The following is a 24,130-nucleotide window of genomic DNA, read 5'->3' as shown; positions in this document are numbered from 1 at the left end:
CTTCTGCCTCAAAAGTATGAAACATTGATATTACATTGAAATTTAGAAATGTACCGATTTTAAATTAGAATCCGGGGGATCTGCAGCTTCAAAAGAGGCAGTGGGCGTGCGCTGGCTCAAAATAACACGAACAAATATATATACACACACGTGTAAATAGAAACCACCATCGTCAGTGGGTGAGGGGGATGATGGTGCGATAGAGGGCAAAAACGGAGAGAAAGGGACGTAAAAAAAGAGCGAAAGAGTGAGAGCGAGAGAGAGATGGAGAGACTTTTGACTTTTAAACAACTTTTATTGCCGCCAGCAGCAACAGCACTGGAGGCGATTTCGATATGAAACACACAAAGTCACCAGCAACACAAATGAAAATAATCGCTACAAATCCACGCGCTGTGGCGCTAAAAAGCACCGCGCACAACACGAAATAACAGCCACGTGGTGGTGGTGGTCATCGCGCACGCCACGGTGACACGAGCGAGCGCTTCAGAAGGTGAACACGTGGTGGGTGCCGTCCACGCTGGTACAGAGAGGGGCTTGTCCGCCTCCCCAGCGTTCGAAGAAGACGCGTTGCACATCACCGACACGTGTGTGTGGTACGTGGCGTGCTCCTGCCGGAGCCGCGCCTTGAGCAGGCCCCTGAACACTGGAAGCAGCACAGAGCAGCCGTCAGTGTCACCTTGCAGCATCTTTTTTTCTTTTAGCGACATGGAGTAGAAAGAGAGGTGGTAGAGAGAGAGTGAGGGGGAGGGGGCAGAGAGGAGGGTAGAGAGAGAGAGGGAATGGGTAAGGAGAGCAGAGCGAGATATATTTTTGTTAAATCTTTCATTTAAAAGGGGGGGGGGGGGTTACATAAAAAAGATAAAACAAACGAAATGATGAACGAAGCAAAGTGTCGACTACACCGAGCATCTTCTTGTTTCCCCTGATCGTAAACAAAAAGAGGGAGGGAGGAGAGGGAGGGAAGGAGGTAGGGAAGGAGGAAGGGAAGGAGGGAGTGGAGGGGGGAGGGAGGGATGGTAGGAGGGGAGGAGGGAGGGATGTGATTTCGAAAAAAACATGAATTTGTAATAGATATCAAGCGGACCAATGGGGTTCGAGGCACACATCACCCGCTCGTCACCTCTGTACGGTTTTAAAATCACTCAGATACCCACAACAAAGGCAACGATCCCAGCCTGTAACGGACTGTTGGGGACAAGTGCTGTTAGCGAGTAGCAGCACCTGTGAAGCCCGGCACTGCACACGAGAGGGGGGGGGGGGGTAACCAGCACCTACGCACGGCCGCCTTTGTCTCCCTAGCGGCGATGTTTATGCACCGCACCAGGTACTAATTTGAAAACCGAGTCGAACTGGGGGAGGCCCAGGACCGGTTCAGATAATCGTCACCGGTACTGGGAGCCGTGTGCGGGAATCGAACTCGGTGCCGGCCGGGTTTCGTAGCGGTTGCTGCGCTAGGGCACCCCCACGGACAACGCGCACACGATTAGAAAATGACTCGAGCAACAAGAATAAAACGTGGCCGCACATCCCTGATGTGGCGAGACCCTTCGTGGGCTGTTTCGACTCGGCGAGCCCCTTCGCTGGCTGAGCACGTGGCGGCGGTGGCGGCGGGGGCGGCGTTGTTTCCGCCGCGCGACAGGCCCTTGGGAACGGGCCCCCCTCCCGCTGAAGCAAAACCCACGACGACTGTGGTGGTGGTGGTGGTGGTGAGGGGGAGCGAGTTGCCGTCGCGCGGTGCGAGCGGGCGGTCGGTGTTTGCCAGCAACCACGCCAGTCGGGGCCGCCCTTGTCTCACCAAGTGTCCAAAAAAAATAAGTAGAATAAAAAATGAAAACACACGCACGGCGAGTCCTCGCTCAACGCGTGGCGCTCACACGCGTCGTTATAACGCAGAACGAGTGCACTGCTGTGACGCGCCCCGTTACAACGCGGAACATTTGCGTCGCAATAACGCGGAACAGAAACTGTTAAAACGAGGAACGCGTACTGTGTGTGTGTGTGCATCATATCTGGAGTGGGTGGTTGGATGGGTGAGCCATTAAGTAGGTAGGTGAGCAGTTAGGTGGGCGAGCCGATAGACGGATAGGTAGGCATGTGGGTGGGTAGATGGGTATGTACCATTTTTACAACATGATCTCCGTTGGCTACGTACGCTGCAAAATAAGTTCAACGCACGAACGGCATCCCATTCATCACAACTTAACAACTTAACAATTCAGCAGCGGATAGATGCCAGAGATGACCCTGTGGGTAGCGCCCAACTCCACCACCGCCACAAAAGCAGCAACAATAAGAGCAAGAAGAGAGAGCGAGAGAGAAAAAAAGATGAAAATGAAATCCCAAATGATGAATGTGCGTGTACGACTCATAAATAAATACATGAGCAACCCCCCACCCCCTCCTCCGCCCCCCACGTCTCATACACGCACGCGCGGGCGCACTCGCCAACACACACACCCCGAGATGATGTCACTCATTACTTTGGAGCAATGCCATTACCAAATTACATGGAGATGCATTGCATAGCCCCAGCCGCAAGACCAACATTGGCCGCCAACCTTTCAGAGTAAGAGTCCCCCCCCCCCCCGAAAAACACTGCCGCTCCACGGAACTTGGAAGCCACAAAGTCAACAAACCCCATTCGACGCGTTCGCTGGCGGTTTGGCCCGGTGAACGTTGCGGCAACGTTGGGACGCGGTTTGAACCGCGGCGCCAACGTTGACCCAACGTTGAGCCGACGTTGGGGCCGGGACGTTGGCCCAACATTGAGTCGACGTTGAGCCGACGTTGGGGTCAGCGAGGTAGTTAACATCCCCTAGCCACCGTGATGATGATGAGAGACAAAGACACACACACAAACTCCAAATACCCAGCAGGCGTCAGGGTCGGGATCGACCCCACGACCTCCTATGTACCAGGCGAGGCGGTTAACATATCAGACACCGCATACAGAGGACCACAGACCTTGGGTAATTGTTGGTAGCGTCGGATCCTCGTAGTGGCATGGCTGTTGCTGCTGCTGCCTTCCCACTTCCTCGTACGTGGTTCCTCCTCCCGGCGCCTCTGAATCGCACAACCCCCTCACTGTTTCTCCCGGCTCGAGGGGCAATGATGGATCGGTGGCCGGAGGAACATTCGAAAGGGCGGCCCCATTGATGGCCGAGCGATTTCCACTACTATCAGGCCCGATGGACTTAAAACACACACAAATTCGTATGCGTACGTGGAGAGTTGGAGTTGGAGTTCCGCTGCTACAAAACTCCCTTGGCATCTTTGTCCACCCACGGTGTTCCACGGAGAGGCGCCGCGATTTCATGTGCGTACGATGTTGCTTTTTTTCTTGCGTTGCAACGGGTCTCGGATTGTATACCGAGTGCCCTTGCAAGTAACGATCTGGTAAATCCAGCATCATTTGTTTAACAAGGCTGGCTCAGCCGCTTCTGCAATCCAAAAGGTCAAAATAGGTCCGGAGTTTTGCTTTGCTTAAACGAATGCTGTGTGACGGCATTTGAGCCGTTTGCTGAATGTGCCCTTCGACTAGTATATAAACCTATGTTCACACACAGAGACCCATAGCCTGACATTGAGACTCATAGACTCATAGAGAAGCCTACAGAATTATATTGGAACCTATGGACTCGAACAAAGAGCAATAGATTCACGCATAGACCCGCATAGATTTGCACTGAAAGTATTCACCAATATCTGCCGTTAGATTCGCATAAATATCTCCTATACACAGATGGATACAAAGACAAAAATCCCCCGTATAACCTTCGCAGACTGTTGGGCCAAGTGCTGTTAGCGAGCACCTATGAAGTCCGGTACGGCATGCGATGTGGTGGGTGGCCAACACCACGCCCGGCCGCCCTTGTTTCCCCAGTGGCGATGTTTACACAGCGCACCAGGTGTCCATTCGAGGCTGAATAAAACAAGCGGTGGGCCCAGGACCGGTTCAGATAATTAATCGCCGCTGGTGTTGGCCGTGAGCAGGAATCGAACTCGGTTCTCCAGGGTTCGAAGCGCAGTAGACCCGCTAACCGTTGCGCCACCGCTCCCCAGCACCCAATACTTAACCTCACCTCACACACACACACCCTGCCGTCGACCATTCATTCCGCTGAGTGCGGTGATCTAAACAAGCTTGCGATCGACATAGGATCGGATCACCGACCTCTGGATTGCGAGTCCAATGGTTGTGCTGTGACCGTCACACCACCCAAGGCAGGCCTCCCTACGATAATCGACGAGCGTGACGTCGCTTCTCCGACTCCCCGAGGACCGAGGTATGGACGGAGATGCGAAAAAGGACCTCGCGGGTGAATAACACGTGGAAAAATGACAATGGCTGCACTGGGTGTTTTGGCGGTTGTTGTGATTGTTCTGAGCGAATAATATGACGGTCGGATACGCCATGTCCTTCATCGTCGGTTTGTGCCGCAACAAAAAAATATTTGTTATTTCCGCGATGAATGTTCCTCAGTATGTATATAATATATATGCATAGAAATAGAAATATTGAACGAACATTTGATTTCTTGACAAAAAAAAACAATATGTGAGCGAACAAAGCACGTCGAATGCAGTTTTAAATAAGTGGCGTTTACATTTCAAAATGCAACATCAAGTTGACGTATAAAATATATATATTTATTCCCAGAATAATTGATGGCATGGCGGTTAATTTGACTCCATCAATCACGTTCGTGGCCAGTTATTTAATTATTTCCCCGTGTCACTGACGGGATATGTGTCATTGTCATTACAGATTGCAGCGATGATAACAGGGCTCTACTTATTGGGCAGGGCTTACTTCGAACTGAACTGCAGCCCAAAAAAAAAATCTGCGAAGTTAATCTTCGTTCACAAGAAATGCTGAATGCAACGAAAACGTAATTGGTGGTGGTGGGGGGGGGGCAATCGTCTTGTCGTGAATTGATTTCGTGTCACGAAACAAAGCACACCAACGGTAGGCGACTAGTAATAAAGGCGTTCGTTTAAATGAACAGGGAAGCTCAGTGCAGTATAGGCCAACACTGACTAAAAAAGCCTTCACGAGAGCGTTGGGGGGCTGCAGACGACCCTGGCTTTTTTTCTCTCTTTAGACCACGCCTTCTTCCTCCTTAGGCCCCGCCCCTTCCTATTTAGACCCCGCCCCTTCCTATTTAGGCCCGCTAACTTCCTCTTTAGACCCTGCTCCTTCCTCTTTAGGCCTACCCATTAGTCGCTGGGATCCCTGCACCTTTCCTTATTTTTTTAGATCCCGCCTATGAGGCTTTAAAAGGCTCACCCTGCATTACTTGCGGGAACTAACACATTTATATATTCCATCAAGGACCTTAATTGAGATCTTCTGATCTACGACTAATCAGCACTCCCAGGTCCAGGCTGCGCATTATTTGTGATTGGGCTTTTGTTAGCATGACACCCAAACTATGGAACACCTTGCCAATTTAAATCAGGCAATCGGAGTCGGTAGATATATTCAAGTCTGCCATAAAAACCCACCTCTTTAAAGTGGCCTTGCCCTCCTTAGTTCGGTCGGTTGCCCTGGTTTTGTTTTTGTTTCCTGCTTTTCATGCATTGCGCATTAGGATGCATTCCACATTGGCCAACTCTGGCCACGTAAAAAAAAAAACTGCGCCGGCGGTGACGGCGGCGACACGGCCCACTGGTGAAGGCTTCGGTCGCCGCTGGTGCCAGAGGTTTGTGGTTTTTCGAATCCAGTGGCCACCCCGGTAAACATACTGCCGCCTGCAACGATCACACCACGGTGGACGTTGAAGTTCTCGCGTGCACCGTCCGCATCGCGTGCCGCCAGCGTCACGGGTCCAAATTTGGCGAGATTGAAAAAAAGAAATCCATCGCAAGAATTACTCATTTGGAATTCCAATATAGCAACCATCACGTCCCCCCCCCACGCCACCCCTACTGGCAGACTAATGCCCCATATCCTCTGATAGTTTAAAGTGCATACAATGTAAACGGGAGTTGGCCAAACATCCAAGTACTTTAAAAAAACGTAAATGCACCGCAAATGAACCATTTGGGATAACGCATAGCAACCATCGCCCCATACTGGCAGACTAATGCCCCATTGTTTCCTCCCATAGCTTAAGGCAGTGATTTTTTTAGCATTTACAGCAGCCTTGCACCATTTTGGACCCCAATCGATTAAAAAAAGGTATAATGTTAATAAATGCATAGGTTTCATGGAACAAAGTAAGTTGTACTTACCTGCCCGTGCTTATTTTTTTTCGATTATCTACCTTCTAAACAAATCTGGCCTTGTCTCGCTACACCCCCGCAGAAAGGGCATCTCGTACCCCCAGGGGGTGCGTGCACCCCAGGTTAAGAACCACTGCCTTAGATCACGTACAATGTTAACGGGATGTGGTCAAACATCCAAATGCTTGAACAAAAAACGAATTAACCTGCAAATTAATCAATCGGGATTGCACACGCACGGCAGCGCCAAATCATCTCTTGGCCCCGAGCGCGATAACAACAAACATAAAAAACAACGACTTGGCACGACGCTTTCTGGGGGTGAAAACAACCCTAAATATGTAAACCCACCCCCGTCCAAAAAATAAAAAAAACAACCAACCCCGCGCCGCCAACAGCTATGCACAAAAAGACGAACCGACTATGCAGAGGGTGGCACTGGCAGGCTTCAAAGGAAGCGGCGTGAACCTTAAAGCCACAGCGCAGCAACGTCGGCGGCGCATTGGGCGCCGATGCTCCTCGGCCAATTGCGCCCACCCCACCCACCTCACCCACCCCACCCACCCCACCCACCTCACACCACCAACCACACCCAGCCCACCCACCCACCTCACCCACCCCACCCACCCACCTCACCAACCCCACCCACCCCACCCACCTCAGCCACCCACCCCACCCCACCCACCCCACCCACCCCACCCACCTTACCCACCCCACCCACCCCACCCACCTCACCCACCTACCCCACCCCACCCACCTCACCCACCTCACCCACCCCACCCACCCCACCCACGTCACCCACCTCACCCACCCCACCCACCCCACCCACTCCACCCACCCACCTCACTAACCCCACCCACCCCACCCACCTCACCCACCCCACCCCACCCACCCCACCCACCCCACCCACGTCACCCACCTCACCCACCTCACCCACCCCACCCACTCCACCCACCCCACCCACCTCACCAACCCCAACACCCAACTCACCCACCCCACCCACCCACACCACCAACCCCACCCACCTCACCCACCCCACCCACCCCACCCACCCCACCCACCCCACCCACCTCACCAACCCCAACACCCAACTCACCCACCCCACCCACCTTACCCAGCTCACCCACCCCACCCACCCCATCCCACCCACCCCACCCACCTCACCAACCCCACCAGCCCCACCCACCCCACCCGCGTCACCCACCCCACCCACATCACTCACCCCACCCACCCACACCACGAACCCCACCCACCCACCCCACCCACCCCACCCACCCCACCCACCTCATGCACCCCACCCACCCACCCCACCCACCCCACCCACCCCACCCACCTCACCCACCTCACCCATCCCACCCACCCCACCCATCCCACCCACCTTACCCACCCCACCCACCTCCCCACCCCGCGTGCCAATGTTGTTCCGCTGCGTGAGCGTGCATGCTAATGTTGAGCCGTGAGAGGAACGGCTGGGCAGGCAGGGCGAGTTGGCCGCGAGGAGGCGGTGGTGATGGCGGTGGTGATGGCTGGGTGGCTGGGTGGCTACTGGGTGGCTGAGTGACTGGGTAGCTGGCTGGGTGGCTGAGTGACTGGCTGGGTGACTGGCTGGGTGGCTGGCTGGGTGGCTGGCTGCGTGGCTGGCTGGCTGGCTGGGTGGCTGAGTGACTGGCTGGGTGGCTGGATGGGTGGTTGGCTGGGTGGCTGGCTGGGAGGCTGGCTGGGTGGCTGGGTGGCTGGCTGGGTGGCTGGCTGGGTGGCTGGGTTGCTGGGTGGGTGGCTGGCTGGGTGGCTGGCTGGGTGGCTGAGTGACTGGGTGGGTAGCTGGCTGGCTGGCTGGGTGGCTGGCTGGGTGGCTGGCTGGGTGGTTGGGTGGCTGCCTGGGTGGCTGGCTGGGTGTGTGGCTGGCTGGCTGGCTGGGTGGCTGGCTGGGTGGCTGGCTGGGTGGCTGGGAGGCTGGCTGGGTGGTTGCCTGGGTGGCTGACTGGCTGGCTGGGTGGCTGGCTGGGTGGCTGGCTGGGTGGCTGGCTGGGTGGGGGAGAAGAGAGGTGGCGCTGCGCTTCGAAACGCCGGAGACCCGAGTTGGATTCCCGCTCACTGCCACCAACACCAGTGACAATTATTTGAACCGGTCCTGGGCCTCCGGCCTAGGTCAACTGAGCCTCAAATGGGTACCTGGGTGCGGTGCGTAAACAACGCCACTGGGGAGACAAAAGCGGCAGGGCGTGGTGAACATCGCCACCGGGGTGGAGACTAAGGCGGCCGTGCGTGGTCGCTGGGCCACCAAGCCCCTCGTGTGCCACCGTGCCGGCATTCACAGGTGCTGCTCGCTAACAGCACTTGCCCCAGCAGCCTGTCACAGGCTATACGGGGGATCTTTGTCTTTGGTGGTTGCGTGGTGGCGACGGTTGTGGCTGCAGGGAGAGAGAATAGCGGTGCCGCTATGGGTCACTGCTGCGCTGCGTTTTGAAACTCCGGAGACCCGAATTCGATTCCCGCTCACGGCCACCAACACCACTGGTGATTACATGAACCGGTTCTGGGCCTCGCCTAGGTCGACTCAGTCTCTGAAATGAGTAACCTGGGTGCGGTGGTGTGTAAGCATCGCCACTGGGGAGACAAAGGCGGCCGGGCGTGGTGCTGGCCATCTACCCCCTCGTGTTGTCGTGCCAGCCTTCATCGGTGCTACTCGCTATCAGCACTTGCCCCCGCCAGTTCGTTAAGGTTCTACGGGGTGGGATCTTTGTCTTTGTCTGCGGGAAAGCAGAGGGAATGGGAGTCCTGTGGTCGTAGCCATCCTCTTTATCACAGACTTCCATAGCTCTGGAAGTATGTGATAAAGCGCTTTACGGGTCATCGGATTCCTCCAGTTCAAATGAATATTTCGATTCTGATCGTCTACTTTTCAAGAGGGGCCCCTTCTCTGGTGCTCCCGATAGGGGGCGATGATTTTGCTCCACGTGTAATTCCCCCCCCTCCCTCCCCTCCCTCCCTCCCTCCCCCATTGAGTAATGTTGAAGGTGCAGTTTTGTGTTTGTTAGTTATTGGTGTTTGTTAATCACTGGGATGTTTGGGAGTGAGGGCAAATGCAGTCGCGTTGTACGCGCGTCCTTTAAACGGCGCGAGAAATTGCGTGGCATTATTCTGTGGCGGTCTGTGGTGACGGTTTGCGATGTGTTAACATCCCTGGCTGAGTAAATTCGTGGGCGACTTTCGCAAACATTGACGGTGAGTTGGGGGTGTCGTGTCCAGGGTATCCAGACGCGTTCTACATTTACTCACTTGAGGGAAAACAAGTTCACGTTCAGCCCGGGGTCTGAAAAAACGGATTCATTCACAACGATGAGCGTTGGTTGCTCGAAGGAAAACGGATAATGGCATGCAGCACAGAGGCTTTTATTTAAATAGGGGTTCACCTATCAAGATGCCTGCAAATCGCAGGCTTGATGTCTTGGGAAAAAAAAGGTATCTATTTGATGTTTGAACGCCTTAACAGAACTCTGTTTTATTCTGCAGAAAGGGGGTAAAAGCTGTTCTTATTTTCCATACTTTGATACTGGCATGAGAAAGGGTCCCATGATATCATCCGTCATCACCATCGCCATGATTGTAGCTGCTCACCGCGAGCTATGAATGCTCTGCTACGTGTGGCATTGCCCTTGTCCTGTTCGCATTGTGTTTTTTGTGTGTGTAGTTTGGTTGAGTTCGACGTCTCCCATCTTCTTGCTGCATTTGCCTCCGTGCAGTTTGGCGTTCTCTGTGCGCTATGCGCGTTGGTGTCCCTCTGTGTGTTCCCTCGCTGTGTGTTTCACCCCGTTTCCACCCGATGATGAGCGCTTGCGTTGCGTTCGAAAGGTCGTGATTCGTTTTAATCTAATTTTATTTCACTTATTTCAATTTTTATTTCATTCCCACGCACGTGACTTTACCGAAAAAAAAAGAAACCAATGAGTGGAGTTATTTGTGCAGTCACGAAAGCTTCAAATCTAGAATTGTCCTGGCACTGTTCGCCGTTTTGGCACGTTGCTCTCTCTTGTCTCTGACACCGCCGGTGGTGAGACTGGACCTTGAAGAAGTCTGCCGTCTCTTGGTGCAGGCCAAGCAGTGTCAGAGACGATGCAAGTCGATTAAGCAGAGCGCGCTTGTGTTTGCATGTTCGCCACAAAGTAACGAGGGTGTGCGGTTAACGCAGTAACTTGACTCCTTGCAAAGGGTTTCTCTTTGGCGTTTGGACATTGAACACAACTTCCCGGTTTTATTGCCAGACAGGGCCTTGAAAACGATTCGCATTTTTCGCAATACTTCGATGCCGATTCGCGCGACGCGACGGACATCGAAACGACGTGAATGGCAAGCGATGCATTTACACGGCGGTGGTGGTCGTAGTAGTAGAGGTGGTGGCTGGCTGGGTGGGTGGTGGAGCGCGAAGCCTAAGAGGCGACCGTTCACAAGAAATGACGGACGACGCTTTCAGCGACGTAAGTGTGGGGTCAAGGCGACAATAATCGGGCAGCGGTGTTGATGAAGCGACGCACGCGCGTATACGTAAGCACGTATCATCACGGGCGGCTGGAACCCGGATCCGCAAGAGCGCAGAAACGCGGTCACCGCATCTACGCCTCTCTATAGGGAACGAAAGAGGAGGACTTCTCCACAAAGCTGGCTATCGCCTGATTAAGCTGGTTGTCATTGTTGCTGGCACGAAACGCCGTACGCAGGATTGTCAATGTCGTGGCTTGGCTCTCCAACACACAACCGGTGTTGCTGTACTAGTATACTACAATATACACTAAACTATATACTACACTATATACTGCACTATACACTACACTATACACTACACTATATACTACACTATATACTACACTATATACTACACTATACTATACACTATACACTACACTATACACTAGTGTTGTACTAGTATACTACACTATATACTACACTATACACTAGTGTTGTACTAGTATACTACACTATACACTACACTATACGCTACACTATACATTACACTATATACTACACTATACACTACACTATACACTACACTATACACTACTATACACTACACTATACACTACACTATACACTAGTGCTGTACTAGTATAATACACTATACACTACACTATACACTACACTATACACTAGTGTTGTACTAGTATACTACACTATATACTACACTATATACTACACTATACACTACACTATACACTAGTGCTGTACTAGTATACTACACTATACACTACACTATACACTACACTATACACTACACTATACACTACACTATATACTACACTATACACTACACTATAGACTACACTATACACTAGTGCTGTACTAGTATACTACACTATACACTACACTATACACTAGTGCTGTACTAGTGACGAATTGGCCACGTTCTGTCTACGTGACAACCCTTGCTCGTTGGCTGTGTCGGGTGGTGGAGGGTTTTCACGACACACCTATATATTTACGCGATCTAAACCCAAGAAAATAATCCCCTCTATTATGGATGATAGTGATCGCGATAGCCCTGCTACGTGTAAACGGTGCGCGGTTGAGCATCATTGCTTGGGAACCAAAAGGGGGGGGGGGTGGGTGGGGGGCCGGACGTGAATGCTGTTCCACCCCCTCCCCCCCCACCGTGGTGCCCTCTGGGTGCGAGACATGGGGGGGGGGCGGGGGGGGTGGAGGACTTCATCCAGCAGTGGATTGACCACGGCCGCTGACGATGATCTTAACCGACTGTCGCGACACGCACTGTGAAGCGATCAGCAGCACTCTATGAAGTCCGGCACCGTGGCACACGCGAGGGGGGGGGGGTGGGTGGCCAGCACCACACCCGGCCGCCTTTGTCTCCCCATTGGCGAGGTTTACTACGCGCACAGCACCGGGTACTCACTTGAGGCTGAGTCGACCTAGGGGGAGGCCCAGGACCGGTTCAGATAATCGTCGTCCGATATATATCTACTGTATATAAACGAACGCAAACACACACGTACAATCAAATCGCCCAATACAGTACACATTATAGACTGTCCAATATATATATCAGTGTCGGGGAGCGAGCGCGCGTTCTGATGCGAGTGTGGAGCGGTGGCGCAGCAGTTAGCGCAATGCGCTACTAAGTGTGTGGGCTGCGCCCGTCCATAAATGACGTCACGCACCTCGGGGGGGGGGGGGGGTGGTCAGATATTTGTGACGATGTATGACGAGGGAGAGGGGGGGGGGGGGTTTGAGAAATGTGACGTCACATCAAAATGCGCAACTTTAAATAAATATAGGCGACACGTTCTACTTAATAAAATATACTTTTTAATAAATGTTTTCTCCTACAACATCAGAGTGCAGCGCCACATTAAATACGCGCTACAATGACAATAGTTTAAAGCGATTTGAAGCATGTTTTATATATATTTTTGGGGGGGGGGGGGGCAGAGCTTTGTGACGTCATATTTGAGGGGGGGTCTGACTTTTTGTGGCGCCGTGTGACGACGGGGGTGGGACCAGGAGGGGGGGGTCAAAAATCGCCCAAAATCGCGTGACGTCATTTATGGCCGGCCCCTTAAGGTTTGAATTCCCGCTCACGGATTGACGTCCAGCGGCCACGTGACGCGTCTCTATCCTTGAGCCTCGTCGACTCGGCCTCGAATGGGCGTTTAATAGCCGGATGCGTTTAAAAGGCATCGGCACGTGGGGAAGACAAAGGCGGCTGCCGGACGTGATATATCTGGCCACATCATTAGCCACCCATCCCTCACCCCCACCAACCACAACAGTTTGTTAAAGGCTACACGGGGGACCTTTATCTGTTGCGTTCGCCCAATTGCGCAATCCGCACGTGCTCGGTTAGCGTCTAGCGCGCTGCGTGGCCCCTACGAACCCGGCCACCTGAGTTCGATTCCCCGATCACGGCCACCAACACCGGCTACGATGATCTAAAACCGGTGATGGGCCCGCCCCCTAGGTCGACTCAGCCTCAAATCTGCCGCCTGGTGCGGTGTTTGGTGAACATCGCCACCCGGGTGGAGACTAAGGCGGCCGTGCGTGGTTGCTGGGCCACCCAGCCCCTCGTGTGCCGTGCCGGCCTTCACAGGTGCTGCTGCTCGCTAACAGCTCTTGCCCCTACAGTCTGTTATAGGCTATACGGGGGATCTTTGTCTTTAGTGCTGCGTGTGTGTGACGATTATACCGAACCGGTCCTGGGCCTCCCCTAGGTCGACTCAGCCTCAAATGAGTACCTGGCGCGACGTGTAGGAAACATCGCCACTAGGGAGACAAAGGCGGCCGTGCGTGGTTGCTGGGCCATCCAGCCCCTCGCGTGCCGTGCCGGCCTTCACAGGTGCTGCTGCTCGCTAACAGCTCTTGCCCCTACAGTCTGTTATAGGCTACACGGGGGATCTTTGTCTTTAGTGCTGCGTGTGTGTGACGATTATACCGAACCGGTCCTGGGCCTCCCCTAGGTCGACTCAGCCTCAAATGAGTACCTGGCACGAAGTGTAGGAAACATCGCCACTAGGGAGACAAAGGCGGCCGTGCGTGGTTGCTGGGCCACCCAGCCCCTCGCGTGCCGTGCCGGCCTTCACAGGTGCTGCTGCTCGCTAACAGCTCTTGCCCCTACAGTCTGTTATAGGCTATACGGGGGATCTTTGTCTTTAGTGCTGCGTGTGTGTGACGATTATACCGAACCGGTCCTGGGCCTCCCCTAGGTCGACTCAGCCTCAAATGAGTACCTGGCACGACGTTTGGGAAACATCGCCACTAGGGAGACAAAGGCGGCCGTGCGTGGTTGCTGGGCCACCCAGCTCCTCGCGTGCCGTGCCGGCCTTCACAGGTGCTGCTGCTCGCTAACAGCTCTTGCCCCTACAGTCTGTTATAGGCTATACGGGGGATCTTTGTCTTTAGTGCTGCGTGTGTGTGACGATTATACCGAACCGGTCCTGGGCCTCCCCTAGGTCGACTCAGCCTCAAATGAGTACCTGGCACGACGTGTAGGAAACATCGCCACTAGGGAGACAAAGGCGGCCGTGCGTGGTTGCTGGGCCACCCAGCCCCTCGCGTGCCGTGCCGGCCTTCACAGGTGCTGCTGCTCGCTAACAGCTCTAGCCTCAGCAGACTGTTACGGGCTACGATACAGGCGGAGTGGATCGTTGCGTCGTGTTCCTCGCGTCAATGCCTCGGACTGAGATTGTCTGGGCAAAGGGAGTGAGAGAGGCGAGAGAGGGAGGAGAGGGAGGAGAGGGAGAGGAGAGAGGAGACGGAAGGGAGAGAGAAGAGAGAGAATATTTTGTGAAATCTTTCATTAAAAAAAAGAGGGGGGGGGGTGGTTGTTACATTAAGCAAAGCATTGAAAAAAAAACGAAATGATGAACGAAGCAAAGTGCCGACTACACCGAGCATCTTCTTGTTTCCTCTGATCGATAAAAAATAGGAGAGAGAGAGCGAGGAGAGACGTGGGAAGAGAGAGGGGGGTGGGGGGCGCCTTGGTGGTTGTGGTGGTGGTGGTGGGGAGAGCGATCGAGAGACAAGGAGAGAGAAAAAGGCGCTCTGAATCAAGCCGGGAGCCTGCGAACGGAGGGAGAGAGGTAAGGAGAGGGTGGATGGATGCATGGAGAGCGGGTGGTGTGGGAGCGTATTGTGATGCTGGTCAATGATCGGTGTGTGTGTGTGTGTGCGTGCCGTGTGACTCACTTACGCTCACCCATCCCACAAGCAACACACACAACACAATCCATTCACACCGCGCAATCTCCATCGCTCCGTCATTGACGACACTCAATTTATACATCACACACACACACGTACACAGTACACATCACAGACACAGTACACGTCACACACGCACACACCGCGCGCACACAATACACACACACACAGTACACACAAATGAACACACAGTACACACGTACACACAAATGCACACGCGAATAATGCACACCACATATGAACACGCCGGATCTGTGTGCGTCTGTGTGCGTGTGGGGAGCGGTGGTGTAGTGGTCAGCGCTACGCTGTGCTACGAACCTGGTGACGCGGGTTCGATTCCCGCTCACGGCCAACGCCAGTGACGATTTTCTGAACCGGTCCTGGGCCTCCCCTAGGTCGACTCAGCCTGAAATGAGTACCTGGTGCGGTGTGTAGTAAACATCGCCACTGAGGAGACAAAGACGGTCGGGCGTGGTACTGGTCACCCACCCCCTCGTGTGCCGTTCCGGCCTTCATAGGTGCTCGCTAACAGCACTTGCCCCTACAGTCTGCTACAGGCTATACGGGGGATCTTTGTCTTTTCTTCTTCGTGTGAACAGCTCTTGCTCCGACAGCCTGTGTGGTAGGCTATACGGGGGATCTTTGTCTTTGAGTGTGAGAGTGTGTGTGTGTGTGAGACACACACGCATGTACACTCACACGTACACAACACACACGACCCGGTGTCTTAGTATGCGGGTATGAGCGAAAGTACAGCCGTTGTGAGGAGCGGTGTTGTAGCGGTTAGCGGTGAACACCGCTATCGATTTTCTGCAGCGGTCGTGGGCATCCCCTAGATCAACTCGACCTCAAAATGAGTACCTGGCGCGGTGTGCAAATATCGCCACTTGGGAGACGAAGGCGGTCGGGCGTGGTGCTGGCCACTCACCCCTTCGTGTGCCGGGCAGGCCTTCATAGGTGCTCGCTAACTGCACTTGCCGCAAAAACCTGTGAAGCCTATACGGGGGATACTTTGTCTTCATGTCTGTGTGTGAGTGAGAGAGAGAGAGACATAGCACTTGCCCGACAGCCTGTGAAGGCTATACGGGTGATCTTTGGGGGATCTTTGTCTTTGGGAGAGCGTGTGAGCCTCTGTGTGTGTGAGTGAGAGACGCACACACGCGTGCACACACACACACACGCGCGTGCACACACACACAGGCGTACGCACACGCCGTGGCTGCGAGTGTGCGCCTACGAGAGTGTGTGTGTGTGCTTGTGTGTGTGTGCGTGTGTGCTTGTGTGTGTGTGTGCGTGTGTGTGCGTGTGTGTGTGTGCTTGTGTGTGTGCGTGTGTGTGCGTGCGTGTGTGTGCGTGCGTGTGTGTGCTTGTGTGTGTATTTGCGTGTATGGGGAGCGGTAGTGTAACGGTTAACGCGCTGCGCTATGATCCCTGGCGACCCGGGTTCGATTACTGTTCCAGGCCATCACCAGTGACGATTATCTGAACCTGTCCTGGGCCTCCCCCTAGGTCGACTCAGCCTCAAATGAGTACCTGGTACGGTGTGTAGTAAACATCGTCACTGGGGAGACAAAGGCGGTCGGGCGTGGTGCTGGCCACCCACCCCCTCGTGTACCGCTCCGGCCTTCATAGGTGCTCGCTGACAGCACTTGCCCCTACAGTCTGCCAAAGCAACAACGGGGGATCTCTGTCTTTTGTGCGCGCGCGCGAGCGAACGCGCGCGCGTGCGCGCGTGATGGAGAGAACGGCACTTGCCCCGGACAGCCTGCGTAGGCTACACGGGGGATCTGTGTCTTTGTGCGCGTGCGAGAGACGCCACAGGTTGCGCCGTCGGAGCGACGGAGTCTGCTGCTGTCGTGTATGCGGAATTGTGACCACCACCGCACGAATCGTCCTTCCCAGACCTTCAACATTAAGCACCACCAGCAGCAGCAGCAGCACACGGTGTGATCTCGACACGAGCGGGCGAGCGTGCGAGCTCACAAGGTAAGAAACGTGGTCTAGTGAGCGATAGACGTCGTTATGATCATCGCCTCGATCCCATCGTCACCTCTACAAGCACACACACGCGGCACCTCATCATCATCATCAGCATCACCTCCACTCACATTCATTATCACATATAGACACACACACACGGCATCTCATCATTATCACCACCACTTCCACTCACATTCATTATCACCTATAGACACACACACACGGCATCTCTCATTATCATCACTCACATCATCACCACCTCCACTCACATTCATTATCACATATAGACACACACGGCATCTCATCATCATCATCACCTCCACTCACATTCATTATCACCTTCAGACACACACACGGCATCTCTCATCATCATCACTCACATCATCATCACCACCTCCACTCACATTCATCATCACATATAGACACACATACAATATCACTCTCATAATCATCATCATCACCTATAGACACACACAACATCACTCACATCATCATCACCTATAGACACACACGGTATATATCATCATCATCATCGCCTATAGACACACACAACATCACTCACATCATCATCATCACTTATAGACACACACACGGTATCTCGCATCATCATCAGCACCTTCACTCACATCATCAGCACCTATACACACACACGCCATCTCTCTCCTTATCATTATTATCACCACCTACACTCACATCACCACTCACGCCATCGCTCTTTCAGCATCACTCACGTCATCTCTCATCAACATCACCACTCACATCATCTCTCCATACCATCACCACCACCACCACCACAATCTCTCCTTCCTATCAACGTCGCCTCCGCTCGCATCTTCTCTCACCCAGCATCACCTATTCAACACACACGGCATGTGCAAATCGCGCATCATCATCATCATCATTTCTCGCGTCGCCTCGTGCTGCAGCAGTTGCGCCATTGTGCCACAGCCTTTAGCCCCATCCGTTGCCTGACTTTGTGCGCCCTGGGCTGTCGCATGTCGGACGTGACACGTGGCTGATGATGATGATGGAGATGGAGATTCTGACGATTGAATGGGCTTACTTGCGTTCAGGCACCGAGAGCCTCGCCCGTGGGTGCGTACGACGGCGAGCAGTGAGTAACCTTCACCTTAAATCGTCGGGGCGAATATCCACACGCAGCACCGGAGCCTGCCGCTACGATGTGCATCGTGAGGGTTCCACGCAGCTCCTGCGTTCATTGTGAGCGAGTGTGTGTGTGGTGCATGGGGAGCGGTGGTGGAGCGGTTAGCGCGCCAAGCTACGAACCCTCGGCAAAACACGGGTTCGGCTCCCGCTCACGGCCAACACCAGTGGACGATTGTCTGAACAGGGTGCTGGGTCTCCCCTAGGTCGACTCAGCCTCAAATGAGTACCTGGCGCGGTGTAGTAAACATCGCCACTAGGGAGACAAAGGCGGTCGGGCGTGGTGCTGGCCACCCACCCCCTCGTGTACCGTTCCGGCCTTCATAGGTGCTCGCTAATAGCACTTGTCCCTACAGTCTGTTAAGGCTATATGGGGGATCTTCGTCTTTGTGGTGCGTGGGGAGCGGTGGTGGAGCGGTTAGCGCGCCAAGCTACGAACCCTCGGCAAAACACGGGTTCGACTCCCGCTCACGGCCAACACCAGTGGACGATTGTCTGAACAGGGTGCTGGGTCTCCCCTAGGTCGACTCAGCCTCAAATGAGTACCTGGCGCGGTGTAGTAAACATCGCCACTAGGGAGACAAAGGCGGTCGGGCGTGGTGCTGGCCACCCACCCCCTCGTGTACCGTTCCGGCCTTCATAGGTGCTCGCTAATAGCACTTGTCCCTACAGTCTGTTAAGGCTATATGGGGGATCTTCGTCTTTGTGGTGCGTGGGGAGCGGTGGTGGAGCGGTTAGCGCGCCAAGCTACGAACCCCGGCAAAACACGGGTTCGACTCCCGCTCACGGCCAACACCAGTGGACGATTGTCTGAACAGATGCTGGGTCTCCCCTAGGTCGACTCAGCCTCAAATGAGTGTCTGGTGCGGTGTAGTAAACATCGCCACTCGATGAGACAAAGGCGATTGTCTGTGCCGGTGCTGGGTCTCCCCTAGGTCGACTCAGCCTCAAATGCCGTGTGTAAACATCGCCACTGGGGAGACAAAGGCGGCCGGGCGTGGTGGTGGCCACCCACCCCCTGGTGTGCCTTGCCGACCTTCACAGGTGTTCGCTAACAGCACTTGCCCCAACAGTCTGTTAAGGCCACACGGGGGATCTTTGTCTTCGTGTATGTTGTGTGTGGGGTGTATTTGGTATGTGTGTTGCATGTTTGCGTGTGCTGTGTGTAAGATTCATACGATGTGTATGTTGTATGCAGTGTGTCACCGATCGTGTATGTTGTGTGTATTCTATCTTGTGTATGTTGTATGGGCTATATGTGTACATGCTGTGTATATTTTATTGCCAGTATTGTGTTTGCTGTGTATCTGTGGGCGTTGTGTTATGATGTGTGCATTCTGTATGTTCTGTATATTGTGTGCCCTGTGTGTTGCGTATGCTGTGTCTTTATATTGTGTATTGTCAATGTTGTCAGTGTGTGTTGTGTATGTTGTGTGTATGTGCGCAGTGTGTGTGTGTGTTGTGTATCGTGCGTACATTGTGTATACTGTGCGTTGTGTATATTGTATACGGATCACCGCTATCAATGCTTTTCGGATGAAAACATACTAATAATTTTAAGAACAACCGTGATCTCAAATGTCGCCGTATCGTTCATGCATTCTTAAACAATTCACGCAATTTCACATCAGCATGATCTTCTATAAGTCTACCGACACCGCAAAGAACCGATGTTTAATTTAAACCACGTGCTTCGAGTAATTTTTCTTACACGGGCATTCCCTCCTTTGGCTGTCAATCCGTAGCTCGTCTCGACCACTGCCCACCACCACCATCATAAATCACAATCCATCCAAACCCAATGATGCCATTTTTTTTTAAATTATCAATTCAATTCGATGTTGTCTGCTATTACGCTCCGTGTCCTTTCTACCCCCCTCCTCTCTATTGTCCCTTTAATGTAATTCCAAGCATGCGTCTGTCTCTGTGTGTTTGTGTGTGTGTGTCTCTCTCTCTCTATCTCAGCCTCAAATGAGTACCAGGTGCCCGTGTGTATACCTCGCTACTCTGGGAAACAAAGGCTCGCCAGGGCGTGGTGCTGGCCACCCACTCCTCCCACCCCCCCCCCCCCCCCCCCTTCGTATGTGCCGTGCCGACATTCGCAGGTGCTAACAGCGCTAATCCGTGTAGCCTTAACAGTCTGTTAAGGCTACACGGGGGATATATGTGTGTGTGTGTATGTCTCTCTCTCTCACCACCCTTCGTCGGCGTGCTCTTCAACGTCATTTCGTCCGGTGTATTCGGAGCCAACGATATGAACCCACGGCCGCGCTCACGACACCATGCGTTTGCCAGGGTGTTCCACTTGGATCGGCAGGCACGATGCATGTTAGATCTGTTAAACAAGCCCGATGCAATCAAACGCGCGGTGGTTAAAATCCCGTGCGCTGCATAGTTGCAGCGCTGCATTAATTTACGCGAATAAGCCGAAACACAAAGGTCACCCGTATAGCCTCTACAGTGGATTGTGTTGGGGGATCGGGGGGAGGGATGGGCAAGTGCTGTTACTGGGCGGAGAGGCGATGTTGCTGGAGTAAAAAAACAAAAAAATGACCACGCCCGGCCGCCTTTGTCTTCCCAGTGCTGATTAGTTTTTTTTGTGTGTTTATTCGAATTTGCACTAATTTAAGGCCGAGTCGACCTAGGGGAGGCACAGCATGGGTTCTGATCTGACGTAATTCGCCACGTGATTTTAGAGCCGGAGTTGGAACTCGACGCAAGCCCCCCCCCCGGGTTTGCTAGCCGCACAGCGCTCACTGCAGCGTCACCTCTCCACCCGAATTGACTTTGAGGCAGTCCATAAATGACGTCACGCGATTTTGAACGATTTTTGACCCCCCCCCCTCGTCACGCGGCGTCACAAAAAGTCAGACCCTCCCCCTCAAATATGACGTCACAAAGCTCTGCCCCCCCCCCCAAAAAAAACCTATAAAACATGCTTCAAATCGCTTTAAACTGTTGTCATTTTTATTTTATTTTAAGCTTTCGTGACTGTAGGGATTCATATTCTTGGTTCTTGCGGTAAAGTCACCACGTAGAAGGGAAACAATAAAATAATAAAAATATAAAGCAAAACCACAACAAGAAAATGTGAAATTTTCTTGTTGTGGTTTTCACACCTGATGATGATTGCTTCTTGTGTTGCAGTCGAAACGTCGTGATAATTTTTATTGTTTTATATATATATTTTATTTTTTTATTGTTTCCCTTCTACGTGACTTTACCGATAGAACCAAGAATACTATTGTCATTCTAGTGCGTATTTAATGTGGCGCTGCACTCTGATGTTGTAGGAGAAAACATTATTTTAAAAAAGTCTTATTTAATTAAGCAGAACGTGTTGTCTGTATTTATTTAAAGTTGCGCATTTTTACGTGACGTCACATTTCTCAACCCCCCCCCTCCTCGTCACACATCGTCACAAATGTCTTACCCTCCACCTCCCCCCTCTAGGTGCGTGACGTCATTTATGGACGGCCCCCTTTGCAGATAAACCTAAATGCTGTTTTGCACTCTAGAGATGATGTCGCAATCACACGCATAGAGATGCATAATGCACGCACACGTAATGTTCACGGACAAAGATCCCCCGTTCAGCCTGTAACAGATTATTTTTTTGGGGCGAGTGCTGATAGCGAGCACCAATGAAGGCCCGGCGCTAGACACGAGGGAGTGGGTGGTCAGCACCGCGCCCGGCCGCATTTGTCTCCCGAGCGGCGACATTTACACACCCGCACCAGGTTACTCATTTGAGGCTGAGTCGACCTAGGGGATCGTCACCGGTGTTGGCCGTGAGCGGGAATCGAACTCGGGTCGCCGGGTTCGTAGTGCAGCGTAGCGCTAACCGCTACCGCTCCCCACAAAGAAGACTCACAAATCTCAAATACACACGCAGAGCGTTACCGAGAGAGGATGCAGAGACTATCCTATGGCTGTGTAACTGCGTGGGAACCCCGTAACTTACATCGGTGACAGCGTGGGATAATGATAACGATGATCATGATGATGATCTTCATATAGTCGGGCTATAATTCTTGCAGCGCAGGGCAAGCAATCATCGCGAAGGAAGGAACTGCTACTGCTGTGTGTCGCAGAAACAACCTGCGGTGGATGGACATCAGCTGGGTTGAGGTAGCGGGGGCGATGTTGCTGCTGCTGCTGCTGTGCGTGATCACAAGCGAAACAATTTAGCAGTGTACGTTTTTTTTTTTTGTGAACCAATTTGGCAAAAATTCAGACCGGTGACGCCAGAGGGACGCGCGATGGCCTGCACGCAACTCCTCTCGTTTCCTGCGAGCCAGATGGCACGTGGTAGTATTTGTTACGGCTGATTGCCACGTCACGCGCAGTATTAACCAGGGCGGCTTGCCGGAGCCGAACCGCGAAGCTCTGCAGGACTTCGAGGGTTCGAACCCGGACCCTGACGCCTGCTGTATATTTGGAGTTTGCGTGTCTCTTTCCTCGTGGTGGAGTGGATTTTTTTTTTTTTTATCCGGGTCCTCCGTTTCTTTACCTACACAGTTAGAAGCGTGCGTTTAGACTATTTCGAGTGTTTTGCCGCTATAAATGTCCAAATGATGGGCCACTTTCTTGAGCTATCATTCGTGGCCAGGTCGCTTTTGAACAATAAGTTAATACATTCGTGGGCTGTGTCTGGTCGGATGGGGATGGTTTCGTTTTGTGTGTGTGTGTGTGCGTTTGGGTGATTTGTTTAACTTTGTTGTACTGTGCACTCCTTTTATTGATTTTTGTTATTGTTGTTGTAACGTTCTTACCCCATGCCCGTGCGAGACATCTGTGAAAAGAGCTTCATAGCTCATCGGATTTCTCCTGCAGTGTATATATATATATGTTTTAAAAAATAAGATTTTGAAAAAAAAATATTCAGAAACGGTGAACTCACTGTAGTTGTGCCGCATCACCCCGCCAACCCCCATCGTGTCCACCAATGTGTTACCAGTCAGTACACCCATCGTTCACCCATGAGTCTCTACCGATCACCCCAGGCTCGTTTAATATGAACCGTCATTTACCCAATCGACCCGGTTAGTCTAGACCCAATCACTCACTGAGTCACTCACTCAGTCACTCACTGAGTCACTCACCCAGTCACTCACCCAGTCACTCACTCAGTCACTCACTCAGTCGCCAACTCAACCCGACTCACCCACCCAGTCACTCACCCAGCCATTCACCCAGGCACTCACCCAGTCACTCACTCAGTCACTCACTCATTCGCCAACTCAACCCGACTCACCCACCCAGTCACTCACCCAGCCATTCACCCAGGCACTAACTCAGCCCGACTCACTCATTCAGACACTCACCCAGTCACTCACTCAGTCACTCACTCAGTCACTCACTCAGTCGCTAACTCAACCCGACTCACTCACCCAGTCACTCACCCAGTCACTAACTCACCCAGCCATTCACCCAGTCACTCACCCAGTCACTAACTCAGTCGCTAACTCAACCCGACTCACTCACCCAGTCACTCACCCAGCCATTCGCCCAGTCACTAACTCAGCCCGACTCACTCATTCAGTCACTCTCTCAGTCACTCACTCAGTCGCTAACTCAACCCGACTCACTCACCCAGTCACTCACCCAGCCCGACTCACTCACTCACCCAGTCACTCACTCAGTCACTCACCCAGCCATTCACCCAGTCACTAACTCAGCCCGACTCACTCATTCAGTCACTCACCCAGTCACTCACTCAGTCCGACTCACCCAGTCACTCACTCAGTCACTCACTCAGCCACTCACTCAGTCACTCACTCAGTCGCTAACTCAACCCGACTCACTCACCCAGCCATTCACCCAGTCACTCACTCAGTCACTCACCCAGTCACTCACTCAGTCACTCACTCAGTCGCTAATTCAACCCGACTCACTCACCCAGCCATTCACCCAGTCACTCACCCAGTCACCAACTCAACCCGACTCACTCACATTCACCCAGTCAGTCACTCAGTCACTAATCCAGTCATTCACCAAGTCGCACGCTCATTCACTCACCCAGTCAGTCACTCAGTCACTCACCCAG

At 52.9% G+C, this 24,130-nt stretch overlaps 2 long non-coding RNA genes across 2 annotated transcripts in view; one reads left to right on the top strand and one right to left on the bottom strand.

Moving 5' to 3' along the window:
• Positions 1 to 274: 274 nt before the first annotated feature.
• On the bottom strand, positions 275 to 18,753 carry LOC142905735 (uncharacterized). Its single transcript, XR_012929758.1, has 2 exons — positions 18,047 to 18,753; positions 275 to 646 (listed from the first exon to the last, which is right to left on the bottom strand). It is a non-coding gene; the product is annotated as an uncharacterized LOC142905735 (long non-coding RNA).
• The window catches only part of LOC142905734 (uncharacterized), a 30,183-nt gene continuing 20,490 nt past the window's right edge, over positions 14,438 to 24,130 (top strand). Inside the window, exons 1-2 of the long non-coding RNA XR_012929757.1 lie at positions 14,438 to 14,816; positions 16,750 to 16,923. This is a non-coding gene — a long non-coding RNA (uncharacterized LOC142905734). The remainder of the gene's footprint in view (positions 14,817 to 16,749; positions 16,924 to 24,130) is intronic.

The sequence above is a fragment of the Petromyzon marinus genome, chromosome 58 (genome assembly GCF_048934315.1).
Source record: "Petromyzon marinus isolate PM22_M1 ecotype Great Lakes invasive population chromosome 58, UKy_Petmar_22M1.pri1.0, whole genome shotgun sequence".
Taxonomy (NCBI): Eukaryota; Metazoa; Chordata; class Hyperoartia; order Petromyzontiformes; family Petromyzontidae; genus Petromyzon; species Petromyzon marinus.
This window is presented reverse-complemented; position numbering and strand designations above follow the sequence as displayed.